This window comes from Dipodomys ordii, unplaced genomic scaffold (assembly GCF_000151885.1).
Source record: "Dipodomys ordii isolate 6190 unplaced genomic scaffold, Dord_2.0 Scaffold48, whole genome shotgun sequence".
Lineage (NCBI taxonomy): Eukaryota > Metazoa > Chordata > Mammalia > Rodentia > Heteromyidae > Dipodomys > Dipodomys ordii.
This window is the reverse complement of record NW_012267264.1, coordinates 12,185,985-12,194,215: the sequence shown is the minus strand read 5'-3', so window position 1 is coordinate 12,194,215 and position 8,231 is coordinate 12,185,985. Positions and strand designations below refer to the sequence as shown.

The following is an 8,231-nucleotide window of genomic DNA, read 5'->3' as shown; positions in this document are numbered from 1 at the left end:
GTATAAAGCCATATGGAGTTTCTTTGCTTACTAGGCCCTCCTCCACTTCTAAGATCTTGCTACATTCCAAAGAGGCAGGAGAAATGCCTCTGGAGACCCATATCACCAACCCAGCCAGTTTCTATATTCCTGCAAAATCAGAAGCTCTGCGCCTCACCCACCAGCTCCCAGGCTGGTATCAGCCCCAAGCACAGAAGCTGTTGTAGTCTCTCCTCACTTAGTTGAGGAAACCATCCCCCTCTAGAACTTATGTGTACTGGACCCTGAAATCACTCCTTTAATAATATATGTGTTGGTTTCACTCAAGTGTTTCTTTAGCATCTTATATCCTAACAAGTGGAAGTCAATTTTTGCCATAGAACATGAAACTAACATTGGCTTTTGGTTCAAGCTCTGGTTCTCCTTTGGTTCCAACTAAATTAAAAGTAAAGGAATAAATAACTATACTACCAATATGTAGGTAATAAGAGGATCTATCATTAAACCAAAGATTTCAAGACATTTATAGACAACAAAAACAAAATGGTATGGACTAGCCTGTCAGAGAGGAGCCTAGCTAATAATCTTACAGAAGGTGTTTCTGAGAGGAGTATCTGATTTCCATGTGAGTCTTCAAAGAGTCTCTGGCTTCAGAGATTGCAGTAGAAGAAGTAAAAGTTGAAGAAATGTCAGAAGTGCTAACACCCTTATCAAGGGAGAAAGGGAGACCAGAGATAGTGTCCATGATTGAGGAAATGATACATGGAGTCATAATTACATTAAAATGGGAAAACTGAGAGCCATCAAATTCTTTAGAACCTTTTAGAAAGACAAGAAAAGAACTAAGCAACCACCATCTATCAGATAAACAGGTCATTAATAGATTGCATCTAAAATTAATGAAAATTTAAAAATCAGCATTATAAGTTATAAAACAGTACATTATTTGCAGACACATTCCAAATACCAGAAGCATTAAATACTATTAGTTACCTCTCATGTTGACATGGGATTATGAATTATTATGAATCTTCCAGTCTGATTTTATTCCTTTAATGTATTGAAATCTATTTTAAAGTCATAGGTTTTAAAACATGTATTCAAAATTTCAGAAAATAGGAAAAAATCGACACATGGTCCATAAATAATTGCTATCAAGACTTTACTTAGGAGAGTATTAGTTTTATTTTACTATCCTGTTGTCTTTGAAACTGGTGGAAGGAATGTTTAAAGGAATGTTTAAGCGAATAGGTTGGGCTGCTTTGTGTTCCTCAAATGTGTAACAACTCAGCAGTTTTAAGGCTGTGTCTAGCCTGAACCACTCCATTTTGTAAAGACATTGTTTTGACCTAAGCAATTTCACTTTGAGGATATGTGCCAAAATAAAAATGACTTCATATGTTGTTTGATGCAAGTAAACAACTACCATCTGTCTGCATATTATGAGACACAAACTGATAAACTTTATTTCAGCCAATCAACAATTGCATCCATAAATATGTCAAATCCTACAAGAAATGTGAGGCATGAATTTAATATACAGGATTGAACATTCTCCCTCACTAAAATAATATAAAAAGATGGCCATTTAGCATTGGGAAATGGAGACATACTCCAACCATCATCAGACCAGGCATCAAGTTCTGTTAATGAACTTGAAGCTCAGCTCTATCCCCTGCTTGACATGATCCAGTCAAACTGCTGTCCCTCCAGATCCAATTAGACAGAAAATTAGCTCCTTGTCTGGACTCAACTTCTCCTGAATTCGGCTCTGCACCTTCAACTAGCTTCACAGCTCCAGCAACTCTGCATCATGGGGCCTCAACCTCTTCACCACAGCTTTGAGATCAAATTCCTCACTAGTATCCCATCTGGCCACTTGCAGTGGCTCTTTTTGCATCTGTATCCTCTCTCTGCTCTTGCCTGAGGTAATGCTTCTTTGAATTCTGGAGCCCCTTTCTACCATTCCTAGCTCTCCTGTAACCTCTATATTATTGTGAAGTGTACTGTATAACTTGAGGGTTAATATTAGTAATTAGCATTGTAATAAATGAAACTGTGTTGCCTACAGCCTAAGCTATCCAGTGATCTGAGTAGTACTTGTCAAATAAACTTCAACAAAATTGGAAGTTTGAAAATTTGTTATTCAGCACATTCTGACATGTGGAACGACACAACCCTGTACACCTCCAAACGAAAAGGGCTCTACTGCGTACGTAGCTTTGCTATTGACAGGCACAATGGAATGGTGTTGACTCTTGTCTGAGAAATCTGAAATTCCAGAGGAGGAGTGCTAAAAAGTAAACTGAAGAGGTAGTTGCAGATCTTCATGCATGCCTCGACTTGCTAGGGCAAGGTTGTAAAAGGGTTTCCCATGAACAGAGAGCCAATATGTGTTGATATGTCCTGCCCTTGATTCTACTTCCCCTGAAGAGCAAACAGACTTCAGTGTCAAGAAGCTGAGTTTCAGATGATTTCGTAAAGGTAAGGTAAGCACAGGTAAACCAGCAGCTTCATATATGTGGGAAATCCCCAGGACCAGGATCAACAGGGGGTATGCTTATAAATACTAGCCCTGTGCTGAGATCTGGAGCTAGAATACCAGTGCTGAAATGTTAAAGCTTTTCTTCCTTCTTACTGTTTTTTATCTTCCATCTATGTTTTTCCTATCCTTTGAAGGGTTCAACATTTAAAGCTGAAGAAGAGTAAAGAGGGAAAGGATCTATATTTCCCTTAATAGGTAGAGATAGGATTAGCTATAATTTCAATGAAGCTGCAATCTTCAACCATTAGAAGGAATCTGTCATTTTCATTACTGTCCTTTTCAAACTTAGACTATCTTCAGAATGTGCATAAGACAAAAAAAACCACAATGGAATAGCTTCAATTTTTATCATCTACAAGGGAGGACCATGTCAAGCAAATAAATTCAAACAAACAGTGTAAAATCCAACAGTTACTTCATTATATGTCAAATTTTGATAGTTCATTATACTAGTTATTCTACCTCAAGAACTGTATGAAAATATAGGAAGCTTACTCCTTGCAAATTCTCTGCACCATCACATGCAAATCATGGCCTTTGGCCTGTTGGCTCAGAGTTGAATTCTTTTTCATTCCAATTCTAGTGATATTCAAGTTAATAGTTTGTTGAGATTTCACTTCTGTTTCTCTTCAAGAACCTAAGCCATAACCCTTTGCTCCTTTTGTCTACTCAACTAGATCAGTGAAGTTTCTAGTCTCAACATCAGACCCTTCTCACTGTCCAAGACTAGGGAAAAAGTATAATTATCTTTCTTTTTGTTTTGAAGGTTCTTAGCTTTTCTCTTTCCTTGAAACTGCAACCTATCCAGATGTCTGATATATTTTATAGTTTTATGGCTGAGCTTTACCTTCCAGTTGTGAACAGTTCCAGGTCAGCCAGAACCCTTATTCTTTAACCCTGCCTTCACCTTTGCTGCACTTCAGCTGCAATAGTAGCTTTGAAATCCAAGTATGGATCATTGAGGGCATCATAATAACCTCAATCCTTCATTGTTTGTCAGGACTGAGAAATGAGTTCCAAGATAAGTGTTTCAGCTCAGATCTTCCAGTGGTGTGATGAGAACTATGGTCTGGAGCTCATAACGGCTCGCATTCTTTTATAGTCAAGAAATAGTTTATCTCTCATAAAAAAATACCAGAAATTTTGGTATCCTGAAAAGTACTCTTATTTCACAAGGTCTGTATATCTTAGGTAGCAAATTCATGGCACAAGGTATTTCCTGGGTGAAGTTATCTGACAAGAAATACAGAGAACTATCTATTTCAAAGGTTTCCTGAGCATCCTGCCAGGACTGAACTTCAAATATGGTGGTTCTGCTGGGAAGAAGGTGGATGATGACCCTACTCAATCTAGTAGAAGGATGTTGCTCTCTCCTTTGCGGAGTATATCTTTCCTGACTGAGTGGAATGATTCAGACCTGCCATTCATTGCTTAGAAGTTCAGGGTTTAGGTAGGGGATAGCCTTTCCAGTATAGAAAGGTAATTCTCAAATGAGAGCAGAAAGGGAAGCATCCTGCGTGATACCTAGCACAGCTCCTGAATCCCTGATTTTCTTAAATGATAAGCCTACTAGAATTCAAAGAGCCATGAAGGAATGACTTAGTCTATCACAGATGTTGCCCATCTTGCTCTCCTCCCCACTCAGCTGAAATATCACTACCTACAGCTGGCCAAAGAGAATAAAAATTCTGGTGCATGTGTTGCACCAGACTGGACTTCATAGTTCATCCCTGGAGTTCATAGTTCCAATTTCATCTTTCACCATGATCTGGATAGTATGTATTACCCAATAGTTCAGTAAAGCTCAAGTGGCAAGTTCTTGTCTCTGCATTAAAGAGGTACTTGATGTTGTTGCATAGAGTTGTGGACCTCTAGACCTAGCTGCTTACCGGATCTAATGTTCTACTCTTCATTTGCCATGGTTCTTCCACCTCTACGTGATGTCTTGTTGGAGATAAAATGACAAGTTCAACAGTCAAGCTGTTATATTCATTAGTCACCGTCCATACTCCACCTCCGTGCTGAACAGCTCTTCTGAATGCAAAACTATGATTCATACATAATATGAAAACACTTCTCATGTGAAAATTATGCCACCAACACTGTCTATCCACTCTGCCAAGGTGACTAATGTGCTACTTCACCTGTGACTAATATATTTTGAGACCAGCATATTAACCCACATGAAACTATTTTATTTAATCAAAGGGTATTTTCTCACACAAATAGTTCTAACTAATAGAAGAGGGAAGGTGATTGGGATTCAGGATAGCTAGAGATATAGAAACTGTCAAATCATAAACACAGCTATAGGAAATATAGAGATTATTTTGGCAAGACAATACAGGGGCTATATTGGAGCAAAACAGGACCTGAGGCAGAAAAGCCAGTTAAGTTATAATAGCCCCTAAGGAAAATGGTGAAGGCTTTTTATAAGATTAAGGCAGCTGAAATGAAAACAAAGGAAAAACTACATAAAACTTTAGTAAGAAGGGGTAGGACCTGGGAAAATAATGCAATATATGAAGAACAAGAGTCAAAGATGAAGCATTTTGAGTCAAAGATAAGACATTTTGGCTTGAGTAATAAATTGGGAGTGGTGCCAGCCATTTGTACATGGACAGAAGGAATAAATCAATTTGGAGAGTAATGTGGGGGCTCTGATTTGAAGTTGTTACCCCGTGGGGTGGGGAAGGGACGAGTACATGACTAATTACTTCTGCCTGAAGTCAGAGATATCTGGAGTGAGACAGACGTTTAAAAGTAATCAGCTTCTTCTCTGGGAAAACACCAAATGGTGGATGACGCTGGTGCAGCAGGAGGGCCCGGAGGACCCGGGGAGCCCAGGCTTGGGAGGCCGTCAGTAGCAGCCTCCGGGGACGAGGTCGTAGGTTTGGGGCTCTTAGAGAAAGACAAGGCCGAAAACAAGGAATGGATCCCCATCACCAAACTGGGCCGCCGGGTTAAGGACACGAAGATCAAAGTCTTTGGAGATCTCTCTTTCCTCCCTGCCCATCAAGGAGTCTGAGATTATTGACTTCTTCCTGGGGGCGTCACTCAAGGATGCGGATGCGGGGTTGAAGATAAGGCCCATGCAGAAGCAGACTGGGGCTGGCCAGCGCACCAGCTTCAAGGCATTTGTAGCCATTGGCGACTACAAAGGCCATGTCCATCTGGGTGTTAAGTGCTCCAAGGAGGTTGCCACTGTCATCCTAGGGGCCATCCATCATCTTGGCTCCATTGTGCGGCGGGGCTACTGGGGGGAACAAGATTGGCAAGCCTCACACTGTCCCATGCAAGGTGACAGCCGCTGGGTTCTGTGCTGGTGCGCCTCATCCCCGCCCCCAGAGCACTGGGATCGTGATGTCAGCTCCTGTTCCCAAGAAGCTGCAGTTGATGGCTGTATTGATGACTGCTACACCTCAGCCAGGGGCTGTCCTGCTCCCTTGGGCAACTTCGCCAAAGCCACCTTTGATGCCATCTCCAAGACCAACAGTTACCTGACCTCTGGAAAGAGACCATATTCATCCAAATCGCCATATCAGGAATTCGCTTGACCATCATGTGAAAACCCACACCAGAGTCTCCGCGCAGAGGACCCAGGCTCCAGCCGTGGCTACAACACACAATTTTATACAAGAATAGTAAAGTGAATCAAGCCTGTTTAAACAAACAAACAAAAAAAGCAATCATTAGGATGTGGCTGAACTTCTGAATGTGAATAAGGTTACTGAAGGTAGTTGAGGGAACAGTCAGTGAAGAAAGTCTGGGAGGTGAAAAAGTCTGGGGGTTGGGCTGGGAAGGTGGCTCAGTGGTAGAGCGCTTGCCTTGCATGCATGAGGCCCAGGGTTCGGTTCCTCAGCACCACATAAGCAAAAAGAAAAAAAAAAGCCAGAAGTGGTGCTGTGGCTCAAGTGGTAGCACTAACCTTGAGCTGAAGAGCTGAGGGACAGCGCCCCGGCCGAGTTCAGACCCCACGACTGGACCCAAAAAAAAAAAAAGTCTGGGGGTTAATATACCAAGCAGAAAAGGTGGTTTGGTAAAACATATCAAAATGCTAAGATGTGTCCAGAGGAAACATAGATGAAAACCATAGGCCAAAGATGGAAAAAAGAATTAAAATCATAGATGGAGACCATAGGCCAAAGATGGAGAAGAGAAATAATTAATACATTCTCTAGAGATTAACTAAAATAATCTTCATTTTTGACAACAGGGAGATCATTGGTGAGTCGGTAAGAACATGATTGCCAATAGAGTGGATCGCAGATTTCCATGGATAGGAAAAACAAAGAAAATTGGAAATCTGGAGACTAAATATGTATGGATACTTGTGTGTTGTCTTTGTGGTGTAGAACTGAGAAAGATTTCACTAGAGTTTAAAAAAAAACTCTAGAATATTCTGAGGGGAAAATGTCATTTAAGACTGAAAACATAAATTTCACAGAATTGACAAGGAAATCCAAAGGTAAAGATTGAAAAGAGGATTATCTATTCCAGTTAGAAAGGAGACACCAGATACCAGTGCTCTTTAATGTGTATTGCAAATTTAAATCCCCACCCCATTTTTCTTACCAATCTTTATTGTTAGATCAAGGAACCATTTTAAGTAGTATAGAAGACTTAGAAATACCTATTATAAAACTGCATTACATCCATCTGAATTCCAAAACACACATATATATATATATACATATATGTTTATATATGTATGTATATAAACACACATATATATATATACATATATGTTTATATATGTATGTATATATATACATGCACAAACATATATATGTGTGCAACCTGTTCCATGAAAATAATATGTTCTATTAATATACCAAGTCATACAGTAAACTTACTTCTAAAAAAATACTCTGTATGGGCTTGAGCCAGTACCTCACACCTTTAATCTTAGCTACTCTGGAGGCTGAAATCTGAGGATCCTGGTTCAAAGCCAGTCTGAACAGCAAAGTTCATGATTCTTATTTCCAACAAAGTATAAAAAAATGCCAGAAGTAGAGCTGTGGCTCAAGTAGTAGAGCACTATCCTTGAGCAAAAGCAGGTCAGGACCAGACCTTGAGTTCAAGCCCTGGGATCAGGGTGTACGTGCGCACGCGCGCACACACACGCACACACACACACACACTTTTCTGTATCATTAACCTCCAAAATTGTATCCAAAAATTCTTCAGTGTGGTAAGGAAAATAAAATAAATGACCCACGGCAAGTTTAAAACTGCTCTGAAATGTTATCATTTGTATTACAAGTGAATGAAATATTTGTTCATCAATACACCTGCAGGTGTTTTGATTTTTAAAATTATTTTTATTTAACATAAACTTTGTACACTCCAATCCTCACTTCTCTGGCAGTGTTAAAAATCTATAATTTGGAATAAATCAGCCTTTTTTTAGGTCTACATCAAATAACAGAAGTTTGCTAAAAATAACTACCCTTCCTAATTAAATTCAAACTTAGAAAGTATTGTGAGGTCATCACATAAAATAACTTATGTATTTGATATTTTTAATCAATCAAAATGGCTTTTTTATATTTTAGTAACTTCATTTATCAAGTTTGGATTTTGAATCCACTCTGGTCTAAGTAATGGGTATTTCCTGATAAACAGAAATATGGATTGCATTATAAACAGAATACTGATCAAAACAATTATTGCTTAGATTTCAGTTTCATATTTGGTTTTATAT

General features: G+C 39.3%; 1 pseudogene; it reads left to right on the top strand.

Moving 5' to 3' along the window:
* Positions 1-5,318: 5,318 nt before the first annotated feature.
* Positions 5,319-6,169, top strand: LOC105988329 (annotated as a pseudogene).
* Positions 6,170-8,231: the final 2,062 nt, after the last annotated feature.